The sequence below is a fragment of the Myotis davidii genome, unplaced genomic scaffold, assembly GCF_000327345.1.
Source record: "Myotis davidii unplaced genomic scaffold, ASM32734v1 scaffold580, whole genome shotgun sequence".
Lineage (NCBI taxonomy): Eukaryota > Metazoa > Chordata > Mammalia > Chiroptera > Vespertilionidae > Myotis > Myotis davidii.
In genome coordinates, this window is record NW_006293313.1 from 2,355,710 (window position 1) to 2,370,972 (window position 15,263).

Here is a 15,263-nt window from a genome sequence, read left to right on the forward strand (position 1 = left end):
CGAAGGTGAATTGGAAAATTCCCGACGTTGCCCTTCCGTCCCGCACTACCTCTACCCGCGTGGCTTTCGCAGTCCTTGTCTCTCTATTGTTGCTTTGCCACGGGTCGCCTCACCCGCCCCAGAAGCATTTGTTCTCACTTCATTTTACCCAGATTCTCTATCACAACAGCTTTGCCCCAGCCACCGCTCGCAAGAGTCCCCAAAGAGTTCGGCCTCGCAACAGGGCGAAGCGGCCCAAAGGCCTGCACACTTGCTGCCCCAGAAGGTGTCCCCAGGCCCCTGGGAAGGGAAGAGCTCTCTGGGGAAGGGGGGCCGGGGGAATGGCGGGGGGCAAGGGGCACAGAGCGGGGACAGGAAAAGATTCGGCCCCTGGAATGGCTCCCGGACCTGAGAGCCAACCTCGAGATGGCTGAAAGTTTCTTCTCCCTTATGGAGAAGAAGCCATGCTGCTTCGGGGTAATGGGAGACCCCTGCAAGGCCATTCAGTTTAGCCAGATCCTCGCTTTTAAGAAGTGAGAGAAATGGAATGCTTTTCATACGATGCAGATCTAATTTCAAAATAGATGGTTTTATTAGAATAGAGAAGCGAGATCGTCCTCAAATAAGCACCCAGTTAATAGTCCTCTGCATTGTCATCCCCATTTTTGTGGTGTGTGTGTGTGTGTGTGTGTGTGTGTGTGTGTTTGCCCCAGATCTTGGCTAAAAGCGCAGAGATGTTGCTTTCCCATCCTTTCTTCACTGCCGGCATCACCAATACCAAGGAAAGTGCTGTGCTATATTTAGAGACGCTTCTACCCGTAAGGTGATAAAATCCAGTCACTATGACAGATAGTGTTTTCATATTTTCTGTAAATAGTACATCACACACCTTCCTAAACTCTGAGCAGGGGAGAGTTCTTTTTAATTGCTACCACCCTCCTGCTACTGGGATTTCAGCTTCTTTTTAGAAGCCCCATTGATGTTTTCCTATTGATTGGAAATGACTGTCTTTGAAGTGAACTAAATCTGTAACCTTGTCTTCAACCTACTAATTAGTAGCCTCAGTCCTACAAAGAGCAAATTTCCAGCTACCACAGAGGGATTAGGCTAGCGTGTTCTAACCTAAAGGCTATCTCCCACCTCAAACAGCCAGGCCTCAGTCCCCTGCTAGGAAAAACATTAATCTGCTCCTGCTTTTCCTCCTCCTCTCTTCTTTTCACTACTAGGGAACCTTCAACAACAGAAGGTTTGAGCGGCTGTTGCTAGGCAAACATACCAACTTAATTTGTTTAGGGGAAGCCAGTAACTTCCATTACAACCAAGCAACCTATTAATTCTTTGACCTATTAATAGTTGTACCTAGGTTGGTAAAGCCCCTTCAAGGTTCCCTTAAAAAAATAGAATTTTTAACTTAAATGTATTTCACCAATATTTCAGTTAAAAATAAGTTTAAAATGAAGGGGCTCCCCCAAAATTCACTTTAGTGGTATAATTAAACATTTGGCAGAAAAAGGGGAAGAGCAGCTTTGAAGTGTTTACAATAAAAACTAATCTACAAGAAGTCATTTTTATGCTTTAAGTTCCCTGATTAGGCTAAACATTTAAGATATAGAGAATGATTTATCCCTTCAGATTGAGCCTATTTACTAATAGAATAAAGATAATATGGTTAGCAGTGAGAAAAAAAAGGGATTTTATTCCCAAATTAACTCTGTAAGGATTTTAGCTAGTGAATTAAGCTCCTTTTTCCTGATATTGCTGTTTAAAAGTTTTTGCTATGTTATTGTTATGTAATAGTAACATTTTTCAGGGGGTTGAGACTTAATACAAATAAGATTAAATCTGATATTATGTTGAAATTTAAATTATATATATTTAATCTTCTAAACTCCTAAAATTGTTTTAATCCACTGATATTTTTATTAATACAATGAAACTGTGTTTGAGAAGTACCTTGAGCTAAGATAACACATTAAGAATGAATTACTAGCCCTAGCTGGTTTGACCCAGTAGATAGAGTGTGAGCTTGTGGACTAAAGGGTCCCAGGTTCGATTCCAGTCAAGGGCACATACCCGGGCTGCAGGCTCGGGCCCCAATAGAGGGCATGCAGGAGGCAGCCAATCAATGATGTTTCTATCTCTGTCTCTTCCCCTTCCTCTCTGAAATCAATAAAAAAACATATATATTTTTAAAAAAAGAATCCATTACTAAAGACAAACAGGTTAAAAGTTTTATATTATTTGTACAGACAGTCCTTTCATGGTTACGTTGCCAGCTCCCATTTATTTATTTAAAAAAAAGCTCTGTCATTTTGATGTATGTACATATGTGCTTTGTGTTTTTTATTATTTACCACAAGTGAAGGTCAGGAATTGTTATCTTTCTCTTAATTGTTTTTTTTACTGTTTCACTTCATTACTGCTGTATATGTGCTCCATGTGAGTGATGTAGGTGCTTATGTAGGTGGGTTCTGACTTATGGTGAAAATTGCATTATGTTGCACCATAGGAATGGGTCTCTGAGTAATCCGAGGATCTACTGTACTCAGAAATCACTATTTTGTAGCTTTAACACAATTTAAATAATTTAGTTTTATTTTATATTTTATAATTTAACTAGAGACCCGGTGCATGAAAATTCATGACTGGAGGGGAGGTCCCTCAGCCTGGCCTGCCCCCTCTCACAGTCTGGGAACCCTCAGGGGCGGGAGGCGACCCAGCGATCAGGGGAAGGTGACACCCCCATCACACCTCTGCTGCTGCCACTGCTGGCAGTGCAAGCCTTGGCCGGCCCTGGTTACCTGAGCCCTGAGCATCTGGGCAGCTGCCAGCCAAGGCTTGCCTGTGCCTCGGGCTGGCCTTGGGCAGCTGGGGGTTGAGGGGACTAGGGGACTCTGGAAGCAGGCGCCCTGGTGGGGCTGAGGGGACTGGACGCTGCCATCTTGTGGTTGTGGTTGCTGCCATCTTTGAGGGCAGGACAGTCAATTAACATATCCCCTCCTTGTTGGCTGTGGGCACTACCATATTTGCGATGGCGTGAGGGTCAATTAGCATATTCCCTCTTTATTAGATAGGATTCTGATATAGAATACCTAGAAATTGTATTGATTTCAGAGAGGAAGGGAGAGAGAGATAAAAACATCAATGATGAGAGAGACTCATTGATTGGCTGCCTCCTGCACACCCCCCACTGAGGATCAAGCCTGCAACCCAGGCATGTGACCTTGACTGGAATCGAACCTGGGAACCCTTCAGTCCATAGGCTGACGCTCTATCCACTGAGCCAAACCAGCTAGGGCTAAAAACTATTTTTATTGATTTCAGAGAGGAAAGGAGAGGGAGAGAGAGATAGAAACATTGATGTGAGAGACAATATCAATTGATTGCCTCTGTACATACCCCAACCAGGTAACGAACCCTCAACCTAGGTGTGTGCCCTGACTAGGAATTGAATCCACAACCTTTCAGTATATGGGAGGATGCTCCAACCAACTGAGCCACCTGGCCATGGCAATGGTCAGCACTTTTTGGTAAATGCAGATAATAAATATTTTAGACTTCACAGGCCAAGAGATCTCTGTCACAACTACTCAACTCTGCCAGTGCAGCAGAAAAGCAGCCATAGACTATGTAAACAAATGAGCACAACTGTTTTATTAAACTTTATTTACAAAAACAGGCAAAAAGAGATAGTGGGCTGGATTTGGCCCCCCAGGCTGTTATTTGCCAACCCTGTCTTATATGAAGAGAGATTATATTTGCTATAGCCAGGGAAAGTATTTTATTATTATTATTATGTTCAACAGCAGCATTAAAAGCTTTACATGTAATGACCAATGTTTGCTATTAAACACAATTAATTAAACAGACAGGGCTCCTGCCTTCCAAGGAATTACTAATCTAAAACAACAACAGCACAGACATAATATTTATAAGTATTCCTGAATGAGTAATTGCCATATAAACAGATGACTCTACAGGGCTAAATGTGGAACTGAATTCAGAGGTGGGCAGATTTTCCCAATGCTATTGATTTACAAATATCAGATAAGATTTAAAAAAAACACACAAGGGCTCATTCAGGAGCCAAAGAGAACAATGCCCCAGGCTAGCTCCTCCTTTTCAGCAAGAGGCTTTAAGAGAGCATTTTTCAAAAGGATCCCTCTCCCAATTGTAATTTCTTTGATATGATACATTATTGTCTGATTTATCCTATGAGGTTAGGGGCTGTGTTATGGTTGCAATTTTTTTAAAAATATTTTTTTATTGGTTTCAGAGAGGAAGGGAGAGGAAGAGAGAGAGATAGAAACACCAATGATGAGAGAGAATCATTGATCGGCTGCCTCCCGCACACCCCCTACTGGGGACTGAGTCGAAACCGGGCATGTGCCCCTGACCGGAATCAAACCCAGGACCCCTCAGTTCGCAGGCTGACACTCTACCACTGAGCCAAACCAGCCAGGAGCTATGGTTGCAATTTAGTGACACCTGTGCCCATCTCCTTTATTTAACCTGCATCAAAGAAAAATGTTTCCCTTTCTCAACAGGAATACTAGTAAACTTAGAAGAAAAGTCAGTAGGGCAATTTGTTCATGTGCTCGTGTAGGTATGCGTATGGTTAAATCAAGTGATTGGTAATTCAGTAACCTATTGCCTCCAATTACAGAAATGATGCAATAGTTGCTGTTGGATAGGGCAAGATTCCCTTATAACTCCTCATGTTCCTGAAAGATGGACATGTATAATGAATATTTGTAATATTTAGGCCGCCCAATATTTTAGCTTCTCCTCCTTAAACTGTTGGGGAATTTTCCGTTTGAGAATTTTTGTGGGTGGCAGGATATCTTCTACTATAGAGGCCAGAAAGTCCAGCTACTCGCCTTCTGCCCTCTGCCCTGCCCCCACAGTGATCCTAGGGCGAGGGGAAGTGACCTAAACTTCTTGGTAAACTGCATGTTCTTACTTGAGTCTTTTAATCTGGACTGAGTTACACAGGAGTAAGTAGAATTCATCCCACTAGCATCTGTGATATCCACAGTGTGGTGGGACAATGGCAACAATCCCTGGGGTGGTGTCCAGCATTCACTGGCAATGGCAGTGGTACACTTACCAGGCCATTTCAGGACAGATTTTGTGGTTCTGACTATCAAATCTACCTTCAGTTCCCTTTTTTTACCATTAAACTGTGAGCCACTCAATGTTCTTCCAGAAAATTCCCTTTCTGCTTAAGTTAGCCACTGAGATAGTTTAATTTATGAAGGGAAGGGTGCAGAAATCCAGGGAAGGCAGAAATAATCCACTTTCCCATTTCTCATATAGTTGCCCTTCACTCAGTTTAATGGAGTTATCCATGTTTTTTCTTTCTTTGGGCCCTGATATGACCCTAGTCATTAGATTCTCAAAACTTAAGAGTACATCGGTATTCATTTCACTTAAACTGAAGTGAAGGTATCCTAAGGTAGGTTTCCTTTTTTAACTAAGTTCATTGATTATACCCAAATAATAAGCACTCCTCTCAAAGTTTTACTCATTCTGCTAAGAATGTTTAGTGTCTGCATTAAAAACAAATACACAGATTTCTCAAGGGGAAAAGTTCCATATAAATCTCTGTGTAGCTAAAAATCATTACAAATGCAAAGTGCTTTTTTTCTTTTCTTGAGTTCCTTTTGCTAACAAGGATCTTCCTAATCAAGGGTTTCATTTGGGGCAATCAAAGCCCTCCTTGCTAAAATTACATGGAAAAGGGATTCTTTTTAAAATTTTTGCAGGAGTATTTCAATGACCATAATTGAAGTGTTCATTTATAGATCTTTTCTGCAAATTTGTAACCTTGTTTCTGCAACATCTAATTCAGCCTCAGATGTTCTCAACTGATGATATTCACAGCGAATGGAACAAAATTAATTTGCATTTTCTTTATTACAATCACAATAAATATTTAATAACCTGTTATGTGCCCATCACTATGTTGTGGTGTATTGGAGGCAGAGCAAAAGTGCATGAGAAGTTTGCAAGGATATGAAGCAATTGGTTCTCTCATGTGATGTTAGTGAGAGTGTGAAATGCTTTGGAAAGAAATCAAAACATCGATGAGCTAGCCATCCAACTTGTGGGTATTCGAAAGAACTGAAGCAGGATCTTAAAGATATACTTGCACACCCATGTCCATTGTAGCATTGTTCATAATAGACAAGAGGTGGAAATAACCCAAATGTTTATCTACTGATGACTGGATAAAGAAAATGTAGTATACACACATAATGGAATTATTATTCAGTATCAAAAAAGGAAGTCCTATCATGTGCTGGGACATAAATGAATCTTGAGGACATTATACTAAGTGAAATAAGCCAGTCACAAAAGGACAAATACTGTATGATTCCACTTACATGAGGTATCTGGAGTAATCAGATTCATGGAAACAGAGTAGAGTAGAGGTTGCCAATGAGGGGAGAGGGGAAATTTGGGAGATGTTTATCGGGTATAAAATTTCAGTTTTTCCAGATGAAAACGTTCTAGAGTCTGTTACACAACAATATAAACATAGTCAACACCACTGAACTGAACACTTAAAAATGGTTAAGATGGTAAAATTGTTTTTTACCATAATTTTAAAAATTAATTAAAAATGGATACTATTATAGAAGGACTCAAAAATCCTATCTATGTGAGGGAGTTTCTTTTTTTTTAATTAAAATTTATTGGGGTGACATTGGTTCACAAAACCGTACCAATTTCAAGTGTACAACTCAGCAAAACATCATCTACACACTGCATTGTGTACCCATCACTCAAAGCGAAGTCTCTTTCTCATTTATCCCCCCTTTGCACACCTCCACCTCTTCCCATCCCCCTTTCCCTCTGGCTGTCACCACACTGTTGTCTGTGTTTATGTGATACATATATATATTTCTTAATCCCCTCACCTTCTTTCATCCAGCTTCCCATCTCTACTTACCTCTGCTATCTGTCATTCTGTTCCATGTATCCATGCCTCTGGTTCTATTTTGTTCATTTTATTCATTACATTCCACATATAAGTGAGTTCATATGGTATTTGTCTTTCTCTGACGGGCTTTTTTCACTTAGCATAAAAATCTCCACGTTCATCCATGCTGTCACAGAGGTAAGATTTCCTTCTTTTTTACATCCGAGTAGTATTCCATTGTGTAAATGTACCACAGCTTTTTTATCCACTCACCTTGGGCATATACCCACACTTGTGGCTTCGAAAATTGGGATCTTGATTAATAACTCCACCAAAAACACATGGAACCAGAATTAGAGAACTACACAGATAAATCTATGCTAAGTGCCTTTTGAAACATATGCTGACCACACTTTGCTTTTTAGGGAAAATGCATTACAAATCATTTTGAGATAATGCAATAAATGATAACAAAAAAGTAACAATAGCAATCAATATTAATTGAGTGCTTACTGTCATCAGGCATTGTTCTAAATGTACTGACTTACTTAATTCTTTTGTTGTTGTTGTTAATCCTCACCTGAGGATATTTTCCCATGATTTTTAGAGAGAGTGGAAGGGAGAGAAAGAGAGAGAGAGAGAGAGAGAGATCAATTGGTTGTCCCCCTCCCCTGCATGTGCCCTGACCAGGACTGGGGATCAAGCCTGCAACCGAGATACGTGCCTTTGACCAGAATCGAACCCAGGACCTTTCAGTTCACAGGCTGATGCTCTATCCACTGAGCCAAACTGGCTAGAGTGACTCATTTAATTCTTACACAGACTTATAAACAGGTATTATTTTCATTATCTCCATTTTTTAAATGGGAAAAGAGAAAAATCAAGTTGCTTGTCCCGAGGTCACTCATCAAAAAAGTAGTAGAGCTGGGAATTGAGTCTTAGGCTGTGCTGACAGAATAGGAGGGAAAAACCCACCCAATATATTTGGATATGAGAAAACATATTTTCAAGTACACTCAGTGGAAAATTTGGAATAAAACCAAAAGATCAATTTGGTTTTTAACTTTCATAAAATGTTGAAAACTCAGAAATGTTTGGTGAAGGTTGGAGTGAATTTTTAAAGAATTCCATCAGTGTTCAAAATCATCCAAGGAATATATTAGATAACAATGTATTTCAATCTCCTAGGAGAATATCCATGAAAAAGCACACCTTGCATCTCCTTGGGTATTAACTAAGAGCTTACTTGTGTTACAAACAGCTTTACCCACTGAAGGATTGAAGACAGTCTCCCTGTACATCTGAGAGCAAGCATCAAGCCAACCTTTAATTAAGTCAGAAGCTCTGGTTCAAAAGGAGATGGAGCATTTTTTTTTGTTTGTTTGTTTTTTAAAATAATCCTCACCCTAGGATATTTTTTCTATTGATTTTTATGTTTTTATTTTATTTGTTTAATATATTTTTATTGATTTCAGAGAGGCAGGGAGAGGGAGAGAGAGATAGAAACATCAATGATGACAGAGAATCATTGATTGGCTGCTTTGATTGGAATCGAATCTGGGACCCTTTAGTCTGCAAGCCAACACTCTATCCATTGAGCCAACTCAGTTAGGGTCCATTGATTTTTAGAGAGAGTGGAAGGGAGGAAAGGAAGGCAGAGAGAGAAACATTGATGTAAGAGAGACACATCGATAGGTTGCCTCCTGTACACACCGCCACCCGGGCTGGGATAGGGCCTGCAACCCAGGTACATGCCCTTGACTGGGAATCCAACCCGGACCTTTCGGTCCTCAGGCTGACGCTCCAACCATTGAGCCAAACCAGCCAGAGCTGCTGGAGCATTTCTTGAGATCCAGTAATGTCTCTGGAGACATTTCTTCTCTTGGGTTTATGGGCTAGTCCCTGTCGTCCTCTCTTCTTCACAGGTGCCACCACCCCGTCTGTGTTTCTCCTTACAAGGCTGAGAAAACGACCAACTTCAGTGACCTCAGGAAAAAGTCCAGGGCCCTTTTGTTTTTAAGGAATTACTGTCAATTGCTATGGGAAACAAATATGTGGTCAAAAGAAACTGACAAAAATGGGGAAGTAGCAGTATGCACAAATTTTCAGTAAGTTCTTTAAATTATTCCTCATACTTTACCGAAATGAGTTAGCAGGTTGCAGCTAAACTATTTTATCATAGTCCTACCTGGAACTTGCCTTTCACATGATAATTATTTATTGAGGACTTATAAATAGATTGCATGACATTATGGCTGTGTATGTGTGTCTTATGAGTTTGGTCAGTGTGAACCGTCTTTAAGATACTCCTTATCTTTTTTTTTTTCAATCCTCACCCAAGGAGAGAAAGAGAGGGGGTTAGGGGTGAGAGAGACAGACAGAGAGAGAGAGAGAGAGAGAGAGAGAGAGAGAGAGAGAAACATTGGTGTGAGAGAGAAACAATGGTGTGAGAGAGAAACAACGATCTGTTGTCCCCCATATACACCCCCACTGGGGATTGAACCTAAAAAACAGGTATGTGCCCTGAGATTGGGAATCAAGCCCATGACCCTTCAGTGTATGGGCCGATGCTCCAACCAACTGAGCCACAATAGCCAGGACTCCTTATCTTTAAATAATTGAGAAAATCCAGTTTATAAAAAAAAGCTCCTTGAAACCTGTATGATCCTATTAATCAATGTCACCCCAATACATTTAATAAAAAAAAAAAAAAAAAGCTGAGGAACAGTGGCGAAACAAGTCTTTTGCCAAAGAGGGCCTGCCAGTGCAGAGCTCCTAAGCCACATTCCCGACTCATTCCCCCAGACTGTTACACAGCCCTGCCTGTTCTACCCTGATTTTGGCTGCACCAGAGGAGCCATAAAGTGCCATGTTCAAGAGAATAGACTTTAGAGCTCGGCTGCCTCAGTTTGAAGCATGACTCTCTTATTTATAAAGTCACCTAGAGCAAGCAGCCAATCCTTCTATGCCTAAGTTTCCTCAGATGAAGTAAGACCAGGGATCCTGGAAAACTAGGAAGTTCATTAGTGAGGATAGAATTGTGGCAAGGGAAGTCAAAGACTTGGCGGGTCAGTTTCATTTAGGTTCTGGATGTGGCCGATGAAACATTCTTCTCCTGTTATGCCAGAGGACACAACCTGATGGTTCTCTCCAGATCTGGTGGCTGTTTCCATGGGTCAGGGGCTGGATGGACATGTCTGGTATTTGCCTTGGTGGCTATCTATATGTTAGAAAATAAAAATCTTACCCACATTCATGCAACAGAGGTGGAATATAAGTGGCAGAGGTAGAAGTCTCATTCAGCTCTGATTCCAAAGCCAGTGAGCCTCACAGGACCCCACCCTCCTGGTTTAAAAGAGAGACAACAGCAGAGCACAGACAATGAGGGGAACATTTCCTGTGCTCCTAGGAAGTGCTTCACTCTGACATGCAAAATGTGTATCCAGAGCAGTCCTTGCCCTCAAGGAGGTTACAGCCTCCTCATGTAGGTAAGAGTGACAAACATGCCGGAACCGGTTTGGCTCAGTGGATAGAGCGTCGGCCTGCGGACTGAAGGGTCCCAGGTTCGATTCCGGTCAAGGGCATGTACCTGGGTTGCAGGCACATCCCCCACTGGGATCGATGTTTCTCTCTCATCGATGTTTCTGACTCTCTGTCTCTCTCCCTTCCTCTCTGTAAAAGATCAATAAAATATATTTTTTAAAAAAGAGTGACAAACATGGAAGTCCGTGGTACAAACTAGGTGGTCAGATACTAAAAAGGCCAGAAAAGAGAAAGATTACTGTGAGCTGGCGTAGTCGGGAAAGGCTTTAAAGTTGATCAGAAACTTCATGAGTGGGCTAAGTTGATACTGATCGAGGGGAAGGATAGTACATCCCGGTGGTTTAAAGATTATGAAGGAGAGGATCACTCCCAAGGAGAACAACATGACTGAATCAAGGTCCTGCAGGACAGGCAGAGTGGGGGCCTGATGATAACAGGCCTTCGCAGCAGGAAGATCGTTTAGGTAGGATGAGTTTGCTATACAGGGTGAGAATGGTTAGGAAGGCCAGCCAGGTGGCAACTGACTGCAGGAATCCAGATCTGAGATGCTGAGGTATCCATCAGAGGTGAAGTAGGTGAGAATGAATAGGAGGAACTGGTATTTAGGAGGAAATATTATTAGGTCTTCATTTTCAAGAGCAGTGAAATAGAAGGATGGGTTCAAAATAATTCTTAGGTTTCTCCTCTGTCCACTGATGTTTACTCAGTTTTTCCCCCTTCCCTCCCTTCTCTTCCTTTGAACTGTCTTCCTCCAACCACATGTAAAACTAATAAGGAGTAACATAAGATCAAGTTTTTGTGATAAGCTCTTCTTGGTGAGTTTATAATTGTTTATCTCAATGGGAAAAGTATGTCAAGAATCAAGGATCTTCATTCTTGTTTTTAGGCTATCTCCTTTGAACACTTTCTCTCTCTCTCTCTCTCTCTCTCTCTCTTCCTTTTGATATTTAGGTATCCAAAAGGCTATATATCCTTAGTCTACAACAGACTATTTCCTTCTTTTGTTAGTTACATGTTCACCTGAAAAATCTCTTGAGTTTCATTCTGTTCTTCCAAATAGTGTTTGATTCTTCTACTAATAAATATAACTTGAAGTTACTACTGGACCTTTCATTCAAAAAGATCCTAATATTCTTTTATACTGTGTACGGATGTTATTATATTATGTAGATACACTGCATTTCCTTAGTGCCTTTTATCTGAGGATCAGAAGTACACAGCAAACACTAATTAATTCTTACAACAACCTTATGAACTATAATTTTTATGTGTATATAGTAGATGAATCACTCCGAAAGACCAGCAAAACACAGCCTTTGTGTGAGAGTAGGCTTGGCACAACTTCATGTATAAACAACCCAGTCAAATAGTTTAGAGCAGGAAAGGCAACATTGTATTTTGTTTAACTAAAACCACCAATGGAATTTCAGTAAGAGAATATTATCCAAATAATGACTTATCTAGGTTTCCACCAACAACACTTGGGTTTTGCAATAAACACCCCCAGAAAAAAAGAAGGAAGTGTTCAAACCTATTAATAACTACACCCTCAATCTCATTGTCTCTCCCAAAAAAAGTGCTTAGGCAACAAAACAGTCCTAGTTATTAAAAGTGTGCTATGGGGTGACTCATCAACAATTTGCTTCCTGCTTAGATTTTCATGAGGGTCTCTCCTTGAGGTGTATAAGTCTTCATTATTTTCAGGTAGGCTGCTCTTTATCATAAAAACAAAACTCGACTTTATAATGGAAAATATTTACAAGAAAATGGACTCTTTATTTTTCTAAGTTGGCTTAGGGAACAATAGAGGATCTATACCAACAAATGCTTTCTTTGCTCAGGAAAATGGATTTAACACCTTTTCTTTTATTGGGAGCTTACCTTTATTCTAGCTTTTTCGTGTAGAAATTTTCAAATATAGACAAAAGTAGACAGAAGGATATAATAAAGGCCCTATGTACCCATCACTTAACTCAATTATCACCTTGGCTCCTCTTTTTTTGAAAACAATATATTTTAATTGATTTCAGAGAAGAAGGAAGAGGGAGAGAGAGATACAGAAACATCAAATGAAAATCGTACACCTATGGATGAGGACAGCAGGGAGGGTAAGGGCAGAGGGTGGGGTGGGAACCGGGTTGAGGGGCACTATGGGGGAAAAAAGATAAACAACTGTAATAATCTCAACAATAAAGATTTAATTTAAAAGAAAGAAAGAAACATCAAATGATGAGAGAGAATCATTGATTGGCTGCTTCCGATTGAGCCTGTAACCTGGGCATGTGCCCTGACCCGGAATCAAGCCTGACCTCCTGGATCATAGGTCAGTGCTCAACCACTGAGCAACACCAGCTGGGGCCTGTTTTGTTTTTAATGGTGTCATATAATCTCATCTCTTGAAAGTTTTAGAGTTTATTTTTGTTTTTTGTTGTAGAGGTGAGCCAGCTGGGCTGCATGGGCTCAGGAAACAAGTTCAGAAGCAAAAGCAGAGCCCTTGGAGTTTAGGAGAGAGAAAGACAAAGGTATGGAGCCTGGGGGAAGGCCAAAGGAGAAGGGAAAGGTGCCTTTGGTGTGCTCCTGAGAGGGAAAGTGAGCCTGAAAGCTTTAGAGTTGTTTTTTTGTTTGTTTTTTTAAAAATATATTTTATTGACTTTTTACAGAGAGGAAGGGAGAAGGATAGAGAGCCAGAAACATTGATGAGAGAGAAACATCGATCAGCTGCCTCCTGCACACCCCTCACTGGGGATGTGCCTGCAACCAAGGTACATGCCCTTGACCGGAATCGAACCCGGGACCCTTCAGCCCGCAGGCCGACGCTCTATCCACTGAACCAAACCGGTTAGGGCTTTAGAGTTTTAAAAAGAGTTTTCTTCCTATGTTATCTCTGTGTCCCTTTGTTCTATTCCTCAAGTTTAGAATGATTGGACAGGAACCAGAGAGTTGACTGGAGGCCACACACTGTGTATTTTTCCCAGGTTTATTCTGCAGAATCAGTTACTACTTCGTCTGATTTCAGGTTTTCAAAAGCTTGTTGAAATTTCTTATCTGCTGTTCTTTCTTCTCCCATTCTCTTCATTTTTGGAGGGTTAAGAGGTGGTCTTAGGCAGGAGTATAGATACATTCATTCATATAATCAATCTGCCATCTTCAACCAGAATCTATTGAGAAATGTAAAATCTCTCAAAAATATAATTTGTAGATTATTTGATAATTGTCATTAACAGGAATAGCAAGATTTATAGAAATAGTCTTTAAATCTCATTTTTAAGTTTTCTATATGAAACTATTATTAGCTCAGTTGGGCAGAGCATAGCAAAATAATGACAAGGTCATGAGTTTGATGTCCATCAAGGTCAGCTAGCCTTTTTTAATTTCAAAGACTCCATCTTCTCCCCTAAACTCACAGAAAAGGTCCAGAATGTTCTTTTGGGTAGCTATAAAAGGCAAGAAATAATCCAGCTTTCGTTTTCCTGCTGCAACATGCTGCCACAGGAAGTTAAAGGAACAAAAACCACTGGGAAGTTAAAGGGAAATGGTGAGAAGAGTACAGACTTATCACTGTAAACCAATTCACTTCTGGTGGGGGGAAAAATCAACCCATACTCCTTAGGATTTTCCTCAGAGGCAGACTTGAGAAAATTTTATTGAGGAGTCCTCCCAGGGACAACACCTTAAGGGTGTGAGGGCAGTGGGAAAAGTTGATCTTTGATGCAGTGATACCAGAGGCCTCAGCTGTTCCACAAAAAAGTCTGGAGCTGGGGGTTCCTTCAAAATTATCCCACTTTAAGGCAAGAGGCCAGACTTTTATAACCTCACATTTACCACTTATTGGATGAGAACTATGCCCCGGAAGGGAGCATGACATTCTGAGGACATGTCTTCGGTGAAGTGGCTCTCATCAGATGACAACAATTTCTAGAGAGTTTTGAGGTTGGAGCCAGCAGGCAATGTCCCTGGCAGTGGAGGTAGCAGACCAAGGCATTGAATATGCTATATAGTCTACTGCCCCTGGCAAGGTCAAGAGCTGAAATATTGCTTCTTTCTTTCATATCTCCTAGATCCTTAGGGAGAGAAGAAAATTAGAAGTTCGATGGCAGAAGTGCAACGGTGTTTGGAGTGAGATGGAACAAAGGTTCGGTCCAGTCCATAAAGCAAATAATTAGCTTCCAACAGACAGAATAATGGAATGACCTCTCCAGGGTTTGAGTTTTTTTATTTCTGTCATTTTTGCATCTTGTGCATTTGAGTATATTTACTTTGGTTAAAAATCATGCTTGGTTTTAAATATAAAACCAAAGTTGCCATGTGTAGGTTTATGGTGCAAAATTTGGGAAAAACTCAAAGACAATACTTTCAGGAGAAAGAAAACACTCAATGTATTTCAAGTTCAGTTAACAAAGCACAGAAAACTAATAGTAAAAAATTATCACATTTTTTACTATTTATATGTCTAGATCTCTCTCTCTCTCTCTCTAATAATATACTAGGGGACCAGTGCACGAATTTGTGCACCTTGAAAGCAACTGTGGGCCTTGAAGCTGTGGTCAGCACAGGGGCAGGTCTCGGCCCATCCTCTGTGCCTCTGCCTGACCCCTCCCACTGTGGCCCCTGGTCCTGTCTGCCAGTAGCCCTGCTCCCACCACCGTTGCTCCCATGCGTTGAAGGCACCAGACCCGCTTGCACCTGCTGACAGCACAAAGCGATTGGGGCCGGCGCCAGCAGGGGTGGGAGTGATGGCTGCCATCCCCGATCACCCCTCAGGAGCAGGGAAGGTGGAGAAGCCCTGAGGGGTGATCAGGGTTGGCGCCTGGCG

The 15,263-nt window shown here is 41.1% G+C and overlaps 1 long non-coding RNA gene across 1 annotated transcript; it reads left to right on the plus strand.

Moving 5' to 3' along the window:
* Positions 1-12,931: 12,931 nt before the first annotated feature.
* On the plus strand, positions 12,932-14,895 carry LOC107183632. Its single transcript, XR_001514417.1, has 2 exons — positions 12,932-12,972; positions 14,509-14,895. It is a non-coding gene; the product is annotated as an uncharacterized LOC107183632 (long non-coding RNA).
* The last annotated feature ends 368 nt before the right edge of the window (positions 14,896-15,263 follow it).